Source organism: Chenopodium quinoa, unplaced genomic scaffold (assembly GCF_001683475.1).
Source record: "Chenopodium quinoa cultivar QQ74 unplaced genomic scaffold, ASM168347v1, whole genome shotgun sequence".
NCBI lineage: Eukaryota > Viridiplantae > Streptophyta > Magnoliopsida > Caryophyllales > Amaranthaceae > Chenopodium > Chenopodium quinoa.
Genome location: NW_018745324.1, coordinates 3,671,821 through 3,689,567, shown reverse-complemented (window position 1 = coordinate 3,689,567; position 17,747 = coordinate 3,671,821). Strand labels below are relative to the sequence as shown.

Below are 17,747 nucleotides of genomic sequence, written 5' to 3'. Positions count from 1 at the left end.
CGCGTTGGGTCTTAGCCTATAGCGACAGTCCTGTTGCTTCGGGAACAGTCCAGTTTTTTGCTCGAGTCCTCACATTGAGTCTAATTAATCAATTATTTTAAATGACAGAATATATATTTAGCCCTTAATTGAGTCTAAGCACATAGTCCCATGGTCTCACACAAGTGTCAAAGCATGCCACTTTCACTCACTATTAAAAGCACACACTCTATGTATGTTTCACCTTGACTATGTCTAGAGAGTCTAATGTGCGCGTGTTTTCAGTCATTTTTTTAGGGGGGGGGGGGGGAAGACGGATATTAATCCTCCAATTAAACCATACTTGTTTAAACCTTATACTTGATTCCCAAATATATGCACCCTATTTTTGCCTTTTTTTTAGAAAAAAAAAATCAATAAAATCAAAGTCAATTGGAGTCAATTCATTAAAACAAATGGTTTAATTTATAGTACTTGGTCAAGAAGAGAAGGTCAGCTAATCAAGGACAATGCTTTTGTCCAAATCTCCCTTTTTGATAAACCGATCCGTCAAAAGAGAAAAGCTAAGAGGATAAGGGCAACTGAAGAAGAAATCAATGAACTTGGGCAAGACTTGGCTAATGTAAATGAAATGATGAAGACTATAGCTCTTCAAGTCAATGACCCTGCAAGACAGCAACAGATGCAATGAATGGAGGAAAGCTTGAACAATCTCTCCAATGACTACAAGTTCCAAGGCATTAGCTCACAAGGGGTCTTAATGGACAAGGAGCTTCTTCCCCAGAAGTTCAATGCCAATGACATCCCTAGGTTCAAACCTACTGACAATCCTTACTTCCACTTAAGAACTTTTGAAACCATAATGATTATTAAGGGGATAGGAAAGTCTTTCACTCTTTGTTCTCTTTATCTCTTGAAACCGTTTGCCAACACTCTTTTCCCTTGACAAAGAAAAGAGCTACTTTATTTGGGATAGTAAACGCTTTCATTGATAGATATAAATGTAACATTCAAGTTGAAACTGACCATAGAGAACTTGAAATGTTAAAACAAAAAGAGAACGAAGGGTTCACCTCCTTCTTTAACAAGTGGAGGGAAACTTCTGCTAAAATGCTTGAGCTACCTAATGAAAAAGAATCTGTAAGGATGTTCATTAAGAACCTCAAAAAAAAATATTCTAAGCATCCCAAATATTAAAGCAATCTGAATACTTTCAAGGCCTTTTATGACATAGGAATCAACATCAAGGACGACCTTACAAAGCTAAAAGCTGCTAACAACTCTAATAGTGGCTGGAAAGGAAAGAAGAACAACAATCCTTCTTCTTCCAAAACCACCCACTTAAACAATGTTAGTACCTTTAATCTGAATGAAGTCCTTGCTATGAATAATCAAGGACAAAAAAAGCCATTTAGGAAGAATTTAACTCCTATTGGCATGAGTTATGACACCGCATTGATCGCCTTCATGCGAAAGGTCTTATAACTCCCATTGGACCATTTGGAGATCTACCAGTCGAAAGGAGGATGGCTATTTGGAACCCCAATGCACATTATAAATACCATCAAGGTAGGTGTCATCTTACTGAAAACTGTTGGAAGCTAAAGGAAGCAATTCAAGATCTTATTGATAGCAACAAACTCTCATTGCCTCCCGCAAGCAAGAAGCCAAGTATCAATAGCGCCCCACTTTCAGATTCTTTGGCTATTTTCGATGAGGAAAGTGATATTGACCCATCATCCCTCATTAAACCAGTCAAAGAAGCTCGTGTTATCGAGGAAGAGGAGGAAACTATTTTCGATGCCATGAGTGATCACTACTACAATAATGGCAAAGGAACCTATAATAAAAGAGCCGTTGATTAATTCAACGGCTCTCTTTAATATAATAAATCTGATATTAGAGATAATGGGTCTCTTATGTATCATAGGGCCCATAAAAAAATGGAGGAAAAAAAATAAGAGACCTGTAATTGACTTAACAGGTCTCATATATGTGTAAGGGCCCATCACTTAAAGGATTGATAACAAAACCCTACTTCTTTCTCTTCATATTCCCCATTTCAATTTACCTCCTTCACGTCGCTTTCCTATTCTCATTCACTCTCCTCTCATATATTTTTTTTCTCTTGGAGCAAAAAATGCTGCTTCCATCTCCTCCTCAACGCCTCCTTGTTTATTTCATCACCACCAATTAAAGCTTAAATAATCGCACCACGCTTCACACTTCTCCTTCGGAACCGCAGCAGCGCCCAACCATGTCGACTTTCGAAGCTTTGTATGGAATTTTACGAGTTTATAATTCTACGAGTTTCAATTAATTTTTCTGTTTGTGTGGAATTTTGAATTTTCTAGGGTTTTAGTTTGCTGTTGATTTTATGTAAGGTTATGTGCTTTGATTATGAAGTTGTGGCTGATTTAGTAGCTGAGTAAATTGAGTAATTGAAAACAATTTTTTCTAGTTAATTTGCTCAACTTTTTTTTCTTCTTGGTTTCTTGCTTAATTTGCTTTTGTTAATTATGTAAACGGGTTGTATGATTGAAGTATTTTCGGTATCAGTAGAACCTTACTACACTAATGATATACAAAGTGTGGAAATTGAACGTTTTGTGAGGTTATTAGACAACACAATTGATGTCAAAGGTGGTATTGATATGTTCAAACCTTTAGATTATGAAAACATTATGAATATTCCCTATCAAATTAAAATATTGAAATATTTTTTGATTTATTAAAATGTAAAATTTGGGGTTATTCTATTATAATTGTTTTTTGGGATTTTAGTTACATTATTCACGAGTATTTCATTTCTTTTTCTACTTGAACAGGGTATTCTACAGATCTGCTCATTTATAAGGAAAGGGCATTCAAGCAATCCAATTTGCTCACCGAAGATCTATTGACGTAAGCCTAGTTTTGTCTGTCATTTTTATTTCTAATTTGTTTATATGGAATTCTCAATTATAAAATTCATTATATTAATTTTGTTTTTTCAGATCTGTTTGATGTTGTTACCTTCAAACAAAGAAGGTAGCAAATGGAGTACACAAGTCTAATTAATGTAATTATAATTGTAATTGTAAATTTCAATAAATTCAAACAATTTTTTTCACGGGATTTTATGTTCGTTGAATTTTATTTTTTTCCTCTCATCAATTTGAAGTGTAACTTGCATGTTACATACAAATTAAGTGTACAAATTACTAATACCAATTTATAATTTAGCTCCTCAATTCTGCCAATTTGTATAGAACATAAAAACAAAATTAATTAAAATGCAAAACGCAAAAAAAAAAAAAAAAAAAAAAAAAAAAAATTTCAAAATATAAAGAACAAATAGACCCGTTATTTGACCTGACAGGTCTATTTTATACACCTAAACATACCCCTTATATCAAACAACGGGTCTCTTTCTCTTCGAAACTATTAATCTTATCGCGTAAATGATAGACCCATTGTCACTGATAACGGGTCTCTTTGTCCACACAAACATACCCCTCATAAAAAAAGGGTTTTTTAATCAAAGAGACTCTTGAGATAGAGACCCTTCCAAAAGTGATCTCTCAAGCATATTTCAATGGGTTTCTTTGCCCATTTTTGTAGTAGTGGATCTTCCTAAAAGTCAACGACTTTCCATAAAAGAGGAAGTATGGATCCTCACACCTACACAGGCTACTAAGAGAAAACCATTTTCTCTCCAAGTAGTCAAAGCACCCAAAAGGAGTGACAAGTCTTACACTCTAATTAGGACTTCTTATGCAAACATGTTTAAAATACTCTTTGAGAGTGGGAAGATCAAACCTCACGGACCAAGACCATTTGAATCATTGAAAAGGAATATGAATTCTATTGTCATATACCATAGAACAATGTTTTAAATTCAAAGATTTAATCCAAAGATTGATTGACCGTAAGAAGTTGGTCCAAATCCCACCAGAAAGAAATGTTAGCATCAACAGAGTCTGGGAGAGTGATGATGAGGATGTCTAACTCAAATATATGGAGGAAACCCCACTTTCCACAATATACCCAGTAGATGAAATTTGGGATGAAGGAGATTCACCCATAGATGTTCTTACAAGATCAGGGAGAGTGCAAACCTCCCATCACTACACAGCCTATTCCTACTACTCAACAAGTTTCCATACCAATCATAGAAGACAACAATGTTGTCAAACAACTAAAAAAGAATAAGGTTAAAATGAACGTATGGAAACTACTAGCCACATCTCGTTAACACAGAATCACAGTAATGGATGCTTTGGCTACAGTAGGGATAGATTTAGAAACCACTCCTGAGGGAATAATTAATTTTCTCACGAGTGATCTTCCAAGTCCCATTAATCTAATCACCTTTTCTGACAAGGACTTACCTCTAGAAGGTGAAAGACACAATAAGGCCTTAAACCTCACAGTAGTCTGCAAAAGAATGAATGTCCCAATGACTCTTATAGATAATGGGTCAGCAATTAATGTTTGCCGACTACGAACTGCGAAGATGTTGGGGATAAGGGATGAAGACCTGTCTGCATCCACACAAGGAATAAGAGCTTATGACAATACTCGTCGCCAAGCTCTTAGGACTATTATTATGAATGTCACAGCAGGAGTGATAGAACACGCTACAACCTTTCAAGTGGTTGATATCAAGGCTTCTTTCAACTTATTGTTGGGACGCCCTTGGCTTCATGTTCTTAAGGCCGTCCCTTCATCACTTCACCAACAAGTGAAGACTATCATCGTTACAATTGATGCCTCCTAATTAAGAATCATGGCAATTGATAAACCTCTCATAAACGTAGAGCACGATGATAACGATGAAGACTTATGGGGCTTTAACGCAGAAGACACTAGTGGAAAAATAATAGCTATCCGTAACGAGCAAAAACAGCCCATCCGTAACGGGCAGCGACCGTTACGAATGGACAATATTATTTGTAACGAGCACTTCCCGTTACAAATAAGTACTTTTTTGTAACGGGTAGGTGAAATGCCCTTCATAAATAACCTGTTATTTGTAACAGGAAGGTAAAATGCGCGTTACAAATAACGGGTTATTTGTAACGGACATATCAATTGCCCGTTACAAAAAACCCATTATTTGTCACTGAAATGTCAGACGCCCGTTACCAATAACTTGGTTATTTGTCACAGGCATTTCAACTGCCCGTTACAAATACATTTAGCCCAAATTATAAAAAAAATCCGAACATAATTTGCCAGGCTGTCACCATTTTGTACTTCATTATTCAATGTAAATTTTTATTTATTTCACAATTTTTAACAAGTACATTTGAACATAAGAATATTAAAAAAAAAAAAAAAAAAAAAAAAAAACCAAGAAACAACAATTTTTTTTTGAAACCAAGTCTATTTCTCAAAATAGGAGATTTGAGTCCAAGAGTCGTGCGAAACTACTACTCAAAAGTATGACAAAATTTTAACACCTAATTCACTTCCTGCCACAGAGCTTAGGTGGCTGCTTGTTCCTCTTCTTAACACCAAACTTGGCAACTTGAAGGCTTCTGTTCACAATGCTCAACCTTCCGAGGGCAGCTTGCTTCAAGTCAGGCCTGTAGTAATATTCGGCAACCTGCCATACACGAGTAGAAATGTTAAGATCAAGTAAACACCAAGGACTAACTAGACCACTTGCCAAACAATGGATCACATTATATAATCTAAAAGGATCTGAAACAAGAACCTCAACAAACATACTAATATAAACAAAACCAAAATATAAAGATCAATTAACCTCACACATTCCAACCATAAGATTAAGGTTGACCACTAATACATAAAAATATACATAAGTAATATTAAGTAAAAATAACAAAAAGATGATATTATGTATTAATACTAATTTAATAACATTATATGTGATAACATCTGTGGTTTTTTTTTATTGTAGTTGCAAGAAGATTATATAGATTTGTACCTATATATTATATACTCCCGTAACTCCACAAATGAGTGAGAAAGCTTCCTACGATAACTGGCTTCATTGGCTTTAGATAAGCCATCATTATAAAGCTTATATTAGCATGAAAGTGATAATAATATTACTTTTTTACATGGCTGACTATATATCCCCAAACATGTACTCTTATGCAAGACTCTAAAACATATTCAATTCATAATCTAAAAGTTCAGCTAGAAGGCATCAAAAAAGAAAGAGAGTCCTTGTTAGAACAGGTATCTTTGGCTCTACTATATATCTAACTTTTCAAGTATATTCTTCATTAGAATATGCAGACCAACAGTTTACTTTTAACAGTTGCAGGAACTACGTAGTCTTTTAGAAAAATCACGTGACAGAATGTATGGATGCAAGGATTTTGAAGCCAACGTCCAAGATATGAGAAAATAAAAGGGTGAGATTGTTGTAGGTATAACAGCAAGATCAAGCAGCTTATAGGAAGAAATGGACAACCAAGGGGCACTTTACAAAACATAGCAACAAAACTCAACGATGATCCAGCTAAGAAATGTTTACACTAAAAAAACATATATTTATTTAGAAGCAGGAGACAAAGAACGTCCATGACATCCCCATTTTATTTAGAAGAACAGTACATCGCAAGAATAAGTCCACTTAAAATCATTCAATTTACTCAATTATCACATTAGATTGCACGCTTCTAGTTGCTTCAAGTTACTAATGTATTATATTACACAACAAATTCTTACCTCATTTCTTTTTGTCCAAGGGAGACTAGTGTACCTAACAGCTCCGAAGGCTAGTGTAGCTATGGCTAGCATTCCATTATCATATTGACATTTCAAATTTTCCCCTCATTCTAATTTATCCTAGAATTCCATTTGATTTTATCCTAGTATTGTGAGCGCCCTAGGCTACTTTTCTCCATTTGATATATTTAGCTTTCGCGTCGAATCATAATCGAATGAAGTGAAAGTGTGGAAAGTCTAGTGTTTCGGTTAGTTTTTATTTCTTCTCTTTCTCTCTGTTTTTGAAAACCTATTTTAAGAAAACAGCCAATTCAGTTTGTTTTGGTCCATGGAAAGGGTCCAATAATGGTGTAGTTGGATGAGGTTCGAAAAGAGCTTTCCAACGATATATTATAAGCCCAATTCCGATGAATAATGAGGAAGTTATGACCAAATTACTAAACTGGGTCCGGTTTGATATTTATATGTGGCCCAATGATCTAGAGGAGGGCCTATTATTGATTTATCATTCCTAATGCAATTAGGATTGATTATAAAATTCTAGAATCTTAATTTAATTAGCATTGATAAATTGACTTTAATTGACTTTTTATAAGTTTTAATTAGAATAAAAGAAGTGTTTTTAAGGAAAATATAGTTTTGCCCTCTCATAGCTTAAATTTTATTAAAATAAGAAAACGTGTGGAAAATTATTTCTAGTGTCATACGACAGCTCTGTCGCCTGGCGACAGGCGCGTGTTTGGCGCTGCAGTCGTGTTTTATTCTTTTCGAAACTCTGATTTGTTTTTTATCATATCCGGCTGATTTTCTCTATAAATAGCCTCCTAAAACCTCCGTTTTGAATCATCAATTCTCATCAATTCTTAGGAATTCTTCTCTGCCAACTCTCATCAAGTAATTCTTGATATTCTCTGTCTCTATTTTCTAAACTAGCTTTTTACAAACACAATTCCGCATTCACAAGATCTAGACACACCTAGCATTGTTCGAAATTGTCTTCGCCCTAGACGTGAAAGGTTTTAATTTCTGAGGGTTTGGTCATAAATCTCTATTTCAATTATTTAATTTAATTGTTTTGATTATTATTTTCCTTGAAGTTACTAACGTGTATATTTTGTTATTAGAAAGAGATACAAGACATCCAAGTAAGTACTTTAATTGTTTCATTGAAATTATATAGAAATCATGTCTAGGTTCCTATTTTGATTCCTAGTATCATGTTAGGATGTTTGATGTTTTGAATAACAACAATTATTCCTAGTATCATGTCTAGGGTAAAGATTATAATATCAAATATGCTTATTATGATTTCTATGATGCCTTTTATTGTCTTTTCTAATATCATGTTAGTATCATGTTAGGGCTAAAGCTTTGATCTTTTATGTTTAGTGACATGCTAGGGTTTATTATTAATCTTTTTAGTATCATGCTTAGTATCTTGCTATTAATATTATGCTTTATTTTTAACATGATTATTTTAATTATGATTGTTATTTTGATTATGATTATAATTTATGATTATGTTGCTTGATGCTTAGTATAGTTATTGCTTGATCACACCTTTTATGCATGTTTAAAGGGAATTTGGTACTTGTAATCATGCTTAATAAGATAATTAATAATCTTATTTAGGTTAAAATGATTATAATTCAACTGATCGCCAATGATTATTAAAACACGACTGCAGTGCCAAACACGCGCCTGTTATGCATGTTTAAAGGAAATAATTTTCCATGCGTTTTCTTATTTTAATATTATGCTTTAATATGATTTTTAATATTAAAGGGAATAATTTTCCACGCGTTTTCTTATTTTAATATTATGCTTTAATATGATTTTTAATATTAAAGGGAATAATTTTCCACGCGTGATCTTGCAATTAATATTATACTTTAATATGATTATTATTTTGATGATTATAATTGTTGTTATTATTCATGACTATGATTTATTGTTATTATTATGTTGCTTGATATTATATTTTTATTGCTTGATCACGCCTTTTATGCATGTTTAAAGGGAATTGGTACTTGTAATCACGCTTAATAAGATAATTAATAATCTTGTTTAGAGCTAGTATGATTATAATTTGACGTGTTCGTTTTATTTGTACATTAATATTCAACCAACATAGATAAACAGGTTTATGGTAAACCTGTTGATTGCATGTTAGTCAGAAAGCGCACATGAATACAAGAAGAATAAAGTAGAGGCCTATTATTAGGGCAGGTCCTTTCTCTTTTAGATTGGATTTGTACCTTCATCCCCGAACACCAGTCATGGTTCCAGACCTATTGGAGTTAACGATCTCCTGGATCGTGAAGGGGTGTAACCTTCACCCTGTGAACGGATTACAAGTTCCTAAAACTTGTTAGCGACTCTTTTGCTCTAGCTTCCTTCCCTTTGGACACCACCATGCTCAAGTGTATGATTACAGTGGGGTTCAAGTTTGGGGTAATGCTTGAAATATTCCTTACAATTAGTAAATAATTTCATAGTCTTTAATAGTATATTATAACCACATAAATATAAAAGAAACATATATAAAGACTATAACGTCATACAAAAATATTTCATTTGTAAACTTTAGCATCAACTTTTGACAATTACTAAACGAAGGTTGTTTTAAAGTATGAATAACAATAAGAAATGAAGACATTTACAATAAATATAATTGTATTAGTCATTGCTATTCCTTCTTATGAGATAAAATTGCACATTAATATCTTTTACATGCTCACAACTAGAATTCCACTGACATGTAACTGAAATTGCTACAGTACAAATTAGCACCATAACTAGAATTAATACACTGACTTGTAAATAAGGTTAACAGAATACTAAAATTCAAACTTTTTTCTATCAGCTAACTAACTCTTGACCAATTTTTTATCCACCTAAAATACCCTTACTTTTTATATACTGACGATTTTTTTAAAAAAATTGGCGTACGAATACATGTTACAGAACAACTAAATGCACAAAATTAGGCTGCATTCAATATTATGAGAAGATGATCTATTATACAAATGCAAGCATAATTGAACCACCAATTACTATCATATAAGATCATACATACAGCAAGAATACCAACTTTATAGGAAAAAACCCCCTTTATACAGTTATACTAGCTTATATCAGATAAGTTCCCTGGAACTAAATAAGCTTTAATATTAATCAAAACAAGTTTTAACTACTACCTAAGTAATTCAGCAACTTAATTTTCATTTCATCAACATATCTCACAATAAATATCAACCAATCCAAACAATCTAAAAGAATCAATTGCACAGAAAAATATTTTAGCCCAGAATTTCAAACTTGAAAATTTCCAAGTTCATATCAAGACCCAATATATAAAATGGAAAAAAAATCGAGAAAAAAAGTAGAAATTTACTTTTGCTTCTACCTTCAAGCCTTCTTCTTAGCACCAGTGGCACGTCTCTTGTGCATAGAATCACGAGAAACACCTATAACAAACATCCAAGATCAATAAAACCAACTGTAGGGAATATATTTTAAGCTTTAATCCCACTAGCTTGAACCCTAGTGGGAATAAGATAGAGCAAAAGAGTCGCCAACAAGTTTTTTAGGAACTTGTAAAACGTTCACGAGGTGAAGGTTACACCCCTTAACGATCCAAGAGATCGTCAACTCCATAAGGTCTAGAACCAAATAAGTGTTCGGGGATGAAGGTACAAATCCAACCTAAAAAAGATTGAACCTGCCCTAATAATAGGCCTCTACTTTATTCTGATCGTATTCATGTGCTCTTTTTAATTAACATGCAATCATTAGGATTAACCCTAAACCTGTTTATCTATGTGGGTTGAATATAATGCACAAATAAATCTATTATTGGCGATCACTTGAATTTATAATCATATTAACCCTAACAAGATTATTAATTATCTTATTAAGCATGAGTACAAGTATTAAATTCCCTTTAAACATGCATACAGGTGTGATCAAGCAATAACAATAAATCATCAAGCAACATAATAAATAATAAATCAATATCATGAATAATAATAATAATAATAATCATATTAATCATCATAATTATAGCAATAATAAAATTATGATCATAATCAAAACAATTATAAAATAATCACAAATCATGTTAAAGCATAATAGAAATAACAAGATTCTAAGCATGATACTAACAAGATTAATAACAAACCCTAGCATGTCACTAAGCAATAAAAATCAAATCTTTAGCCCTAACATGATATTAACATCAATAAATATTAGAAAGAACATAGGAAGCATCGTAACAATCATATTTAATATTAAAATTACCCTAGACATGATACTAGGAATATCATAATAACAATAAAAACATGATTTCTACATCATAATATCAATAAAAATCATTAAAATACTTACTTTGATGCTTCGTACCTCTTTCTAATAACAAAATACACACGTTAGTAATTTCAAGGAAAATAATAAACAAACAATTAAATTAAATAATTGAAAGAGAGATTTGGGACCAAACCCTCAGAAATTAAACCTTTCACGTCTAGAGCGAAGGCAACTTCGAATATGGCTAGGTGTTTCTAGATCTTGTGAATGCGGAATTTTGTATGAAAAAACAAGTTTAAAGAAAGAAAGAAAGAGATGAAATAACCAAGAAAACTTGATGAGAATTGGTGAATGATATAAGAATTGATGATTGCGAATGAAAACTGATTGTAGGTCAATGATGGATGTAGATGATGAATGAAAACGGAGTTTTTAATACGATATTTATAGAGAAAATCAGCCAAAAAGATAAAATAAACAAAACAGAGTCTAATGCACAGAAAACAGAGCTGGCGCCACCCTTGGCTAACTGGCGCCAGGCACCAACACTAGCGCCAGGCGCCAGGCCTGGTTCCAGGCGCCAATGGCTAGCGCCAGGCCTGGTTCCAGGCGCCAAAGCCTGGGGTTAGATGCCAAACCTGATTTTAACGCATTTTCGAAAATCAGATAAATTTACCGTACTGGAGGATAAAATCATATAATTTCCTCGAAAATGCTATTTAATTTTAATTAAAACTCTGAAAAGTCAAAAGTCAATTTACCAATGCTAATTGAATTAGGAATTAAAAGAACCTTCTAGAAGATTATAGAAGAATAAAACCATTCCTAATTGCATTAGGAATGATAAATCATATTAGGCCATCCCCTAGATCATTGGGCTGTATATAAAGCTCAAACCAGGCCCAGTTTAGTAAATTGGCCATAACTTCCTCAATATTCATCGGAATTGGGCTTATAATATATCGTTGGAAAGGTCTCTGCAAGCCCCATCCAACTACACCACTATTGGACCCATATCATGGACCAACCAAAATGGATTGGCTGTTTTCTTAAAATAAGTTTTCAAAAACAGAGAGAAGAGAAAAGAATTAAAACTTTCCGCAACACTAGACTTTCCACACTTTCACTTCATTCGATTATGATTTGACGTGAAAGGTACTCATCACCGGGTTTGGTTTTGGGGAGACACATTTGGGTGTCTACATAAGCCCCCACTTTGACTAAGTTTGGAGAAACTCGAGTTTCGAAAACAAAAGCCAAAGTATCGATAGGGACGGAGAATGACCCAGAACGTTCTGCGATTCTAAATGATTCTAGTAACGCCGATACCTGCAAAACTAACATTAGTTAAACAGATAAAAGAGTTAAGAAACGCGTATCTTGCACCGTCGAGCACACGTCTTTGAAAGTAACCGATTTGTTTTGATGACCTCCTGCAAGCTAGAGAATGCCATCCCGCTTGAAAACCGCTACGCCCGTAACTGCTTCCAAATTTGGAAGATTGCTTCGCCTGAAACGATCCTTCCCTGCAATGATAATATTCCACGTCCAAGGGAATACTATCGAAGATTATTTCACTTGAAACAATCCTCATCCGCATTGATAATATTCCACATCCAAGGGAATATTATCAAAGATTATTTCTCTTGAAATAATCCTTATCCGCATTATGACCATCTTCCATGCTTGAGGGAATATGATCGAAGACAACTTCGCCCGAAATTACCTCCAGTTGTTTGTGACAACTCTCCGCAAGCTAGGGAATGTTGTCGAAGATATCTTCTCTTGAAGTCATCCTCATTTGATGCGATAATTTTCCAAAGGAAATTACCGAAGATCCACGCCTGTCGATCTTTAAAAGTTCGCCTGAACTTTGCTCCCGCTATGCCGTACGTCGGCGCTTCTGTTGCTTTGAACCTGTATGTCGGTGCCCTTTTGCTTTTGAACCATTATGTCGGTGCTTTTTGCTAATGAGCAAATGCTTAGGCGCTTTAAGCTAAGTGAGACGATCTTTCATCAGATCGATCACTTTAGGTAATCAAGCCGATTACTAAATCATGTCAAATTGCTTAGAGGGGCTAACTGGTGTACCAAGGAACCCAAAAATATGTTGCAGAAGGCTAGCACAACCTCATCAGGTGGCTGGGTGATCTGGCGCGGCTGAAAAGCCATCAGCGCCACTTATTTAGCCTTAGCGCCAGGCGCTGATCTTGGCGCCAGACGCCAAGCCAAATTTGTGACGCCAATGCATAGGGCTTGGCGCCAGCACGGGGATTTCCTCAAATACCCCTTTCCTCTTCATTTGCTGGCTGCTCGTCGCGATTTTGCTCGAAAAAAGTCCGAAAACTTCAATTGCTCGGTTCTTGCTCGTTTTTCAACCGAATTTGCTCAAATTTGTTGCAAATCAAAGCTCTTTTCATCTATTTTCCTGATCTATGTAAGTTTTCTTCAAACTCACATCGATTTTTATGAATTCTTGGCATGTTCATTCACGAATTTCATGAAAATTCGAAACTTATAATGCTCAATTTGCTTTGTTTGTCAAGTTTTATGCCATGAAATTTCTTGATTATGTTTGTATATTGCCTTGGGATTAATTTGAGACTTGTTTGACTCAATTTGGTGAAGAAATGTGCAATTTGCCATTGTTGGACCTCTTAAGGTCGTGAAGAACAATGTGACTCGTTCTTGATATTTTTGCTAGCAATTCTTGTTCAATTTGTCACAAAAATCACTATAGTGTTGCAAGAAATTGTTTGGTTGGTTGAAAAAATGCCGTTATGCTCAATTTGAATTCATGCTCTGTTTTAGTACTACGTACTCTGTTTTTGCGAACATAGTATCATGCGGCTAGGCGAACCTTAGATACTATAGAACCTTAACTTATGATAATTTTGCACAATGTATCATGGCTAGACAGCGAGGCTCGGGTTCACGGTCCCGAAACACTAGACGGGAGCATGAGCCCATAGAGGATGACATCACGCCTTCCACTTTGCTTGGTCGACTTCCGGAGTGGGATGAGCGGACCCTGTTCTTCGCTCCTGTCCACCACATTTTTGAGAGGGTGAGACAGGGTATCGTGCTCGGGAGGACACAGCATCACGGCTCTGGTTGTGATGGTTAGGGCGATTTGTACAGGATGTACATCGCCAGGGATTTTGAGACGAGACTCCTATGGGAGTCTTGCGGGCTAGCTACTCTGTTTGAGACCTCTGAGGCTATGGTCGCCTCCAGCGGGGGTGATCATGTAGAGCGCGCTTTGGTGGAGTTCTTCTGGGACACCACCAACACCTTCCATTTCCCCTAAGGCGAGATAATGGTAACCCCTACGGACTTCAGTCTCATCACAGGACTGGAGTTCACCTCTGTGCCACTGCCGTTTGACAGCAGAATCGACGTCTTTTCTTCGGAGGTCAAGGAGCTGTTGGGGGCGATCTCTATTCGGGCCCGAGCTGAGGTCGAGACGACTCAGTTTAGTGCTAGAGGAATTCGACGCTCGACGCTGGCAGCGGCTCTTGATGACGATGCGACCACCCGAGAGCAGCGGGTGCGCATCTTTGTGCTGATGTTATTGTCAGGGATATTCTCCCCTGACAAGGGTAGTAGGGAATTGCTTTACTACCTCCCTACTGTCCGTGATCTCCATCGGATCGGGACTTATGATTGGGCCATCTTGGCCTATGCTGACTTTGTTCGTGCGCTGAGGGACTCGTGTCGACACCGGTCCCTTGGGACGAACGTTGCTTTGTCTGCCTTTTGGAAGGTCGTAGAGGTAAACATAACTCACTATAAGGTTTAGCTCTGCATATTAGTTAGCATTTACTCACACTTTTAGCTCTTTGTAGATTTGGTTCTACAAGTATTTTCCTTCTGTTGCGCCGGCGAGACCATCGCCACGGGGATTTCCAGTGAGCGCCTCTTGGGGCAGCCACCATGTGGACATGTCCACTACACATGTCTGGAATCGGATCATCCCGGTACGACTTTTGTTATTTATTTTACTTTTTTTTCGCGATGCTTTAAGTATACCTTTGCCTGATTGATGTTCGGTGTAGGGTCCTGAGGTGGTGTACCGGCCGTGGGGCGGTTGGACAGTCCTTGGGTTAGCCGCACAGTATTCTGCTGAGCGTCGCTATTTTTTGGGGCTTACGGAGCGGTCGCGTACTTAGGAGAGAGTGTCGCTAGACAGCATTCTTCTGATGCCTTCGTCGTTCCTGCTGCTCCACCACGTCATATGTTCGACGAGGCGCGGTTGTCGAGCATGTCTGAGGGAGCTGGTACCCCTTGGCGACCCTATGTGATCCTCGGGCGGTGCTATGCTGAGGAGCTACTACCTTTGTTAGCTCCAGCCCCCGTACCGGCTGAGGATGTGAGGGTAAGATTTTCAGTTCTTTACTTCCCACGAAGTAGCCCCCAAGTAATGTTTTACTGGCCTTTTTGCCTTATCAGGACGGTGCTACTGAGTTCGTGCCACCCCGTATGTCCATCCACTATCAGGGGATGTACGGGCCGATTGAGGAGATGATTTCTCCAGCTCCCGAGGGTGAGCGCTTCGTAGAGCGGTCAATTCCTCGCCACCAGACTCGGGTAAGCCTAATTACCCACAATTTTTGTTTTTGTCCATATATCACACATGTTTACTGACTTATTTTTCTGACAATTTTACGTGAGGTGGTTCCGGCGATGGCACGATGTATAGATGCCTTCCGGAGCCAGCTCGTCCGGATGAGGAACGTGGCCACTTGCCGTCGGGATGACGTCACCCGAGAGGTAGTCTTTATATATTTCCTTGCATTACTGTTTCAATTTTGCCTTGTTTCCGATTTAATTCTTTTTGCTGGGCCAGCCTATCGCTTCTCACACCCGCGCGAGACCTGAGGAGCGGAGGGATCCAGCGAGGTCCAGCTCGAGACGTCGTCGCACTTCGTCAGGGGATAGAGGCGGTCGCTCCGAGGTTGCTCGAGCTGACGTTGCAGAGGGCTCGGGATCTTCTTCTGAGGGTGCTCATGCTGCACCGGTAGGAGAGGCTACCTCGGCTTTTAGAGGTGGTGGGATGTACGAGGTAGGCTCATCATCGCAGCAGCCTCCGCAGCCTCAGCCTCAGGTTGATCTTGGCTGGAGTGGTCCTATATTGAGTCTTCCTCCTCCTACGGAGGCTGGAGCTGGAGATGGTGGAGAGGTGACTCCTCGTACGGCGCAATTTTATGATATGATGGGCCTACGTCCTCCAGCGCCGTAGTTTGTTCCTGTGTATATTTTATTTTGACTTTTTTATAGAACTTTGCCTTAGAAGCATTATTTATAGACACATTTTGTATATTTATGCTATTATGAATTTATTTATTGTTATGTGTATGCTTGTGTGTGCAAGAGAAGTGTGACAACAATTTTGCACAAGTGTGACAACAATAGCTATATTTAATTAATTAAGAAAAATGATAAAAAGGATGTTTAGGAAAATTAATCGGAGCCATAAAGTAATTAACCGACTCGAGTTTAATATTAAAAACGCAAGTTGAGCATGCGCGGCTGATCTGGAAACTTGGCGTCAGCTGGCGCCACACTATGGCGCGTGGCGCCAAGCGCTACACTTAGCGTGTGGCGCCAAACGCTGGCGGTTGGCGCCAATCACGGGGTTTTGACGCCAATTGACGCTGATTCCGTATTTCATTCTGGTTAAAACTTCTCGCAATTTGTGCATAAATAGCCCCCTGCCCAGCCGATTCTTCTCATAATTCCAGCGAATAAAATAATTCTCTTATATAGAAAAAACAATAATCATGTCTTTAGTCACCAAAACCTTCACCCAATATACTCATGAATGGTGTCGATCTCTTAATGCAAGGGAGAGAAAAGAATTAGATTTATTTCACTTGGGGGGAATTTATGGCATCAAAGGGGTAGATCTTGACTTAGATTTCATACATACCGCTCTAGAATTTTGGAGTATTAACACTCATTGCTTCAGAATAGGGTATGATGAGATTAGCCCTTTGCCGGAGGAATTTGGTGCTATCTTAGGCTTCCCTGCAATAGATCTTATAGCAATCCCTAGAGTAGATGCATATTATTATAAGGATTTTGAGCGCTTCTTTAATTTGAAAGAAAGGGATTTATCAAAAATAGTAGATGGCAACATAGTTAATTTAAAAGAATTTGCACGCCATTATTTTGATAAACCTCTTTCTGAATCTTTTCATATATATAGAAGAAGGGCGTTCCTGTTTTGCATGCTTAATCAATTTTTTCTTAGTAATGGTAAAAATAATGAGGGCCAATCAATTATAACCACTGTTTTAGAACAAATTAAATCAGGGAGAAATCCAATGCCATTGATAGTTGGAGAGACTATGATTAGTTTGGATGAATTGAAAAGGGACCCAAAAGCGCCTTTTCGCGGCTCTCCAATTTTATTACAGGTAGAAAAATAATATTTTTCATTACAGAAATAAAAAAAAAAAAAATTTGTATTGTAATAATAATTTATTTGCATTGCAATTTTTCACAGATGTGGCTAATGGAGAGGCTAGGATTAATTAGCCCTCCGGACGATATTGAGAAGTATACTCCCAATTGCTTCGTGAGAAGGAAGAAGCACATTCCTAAAATTGGGCGCCGTGGGTGGAGAAAAGTCTTCGAATCACGTGATTTTGCTATCAAGTGGGTCGTCCCATGGTGGAAAATAGAAAGGATGGTTGGTGTTAACAAGCAACCTTTCTGCCGTCTTCCAAGATTGTCTTGTGTAACTTATTATTATCCCTGCAGGG

At 36.9% G+C, this 17,747-nt stretch overlaps 1 long non-coding RNA gene across 1 annotated transcript; it reads left to right on the top strand.

The window, feature by feature from the left end:
• The first annotated feature begins 1,884 nt into the window (after nucleotides 1-1,884).
• Nucleotides 1,885-3,295, top strand: LOC110712667. The gene is made up of 3 exons (XR_002509648.1): nucleotides 1,885-2,256; nucleotides 2,808-2,883; nucleotides 2,976-3,295. It is a non-coding gene; the product is annotated as an uncharacterized LOC110712667 (long non-coding RNA).
• The last annotated feature ends 14,452 nt before the right edge of the window (nucleotides 3,296-17,747 follow it).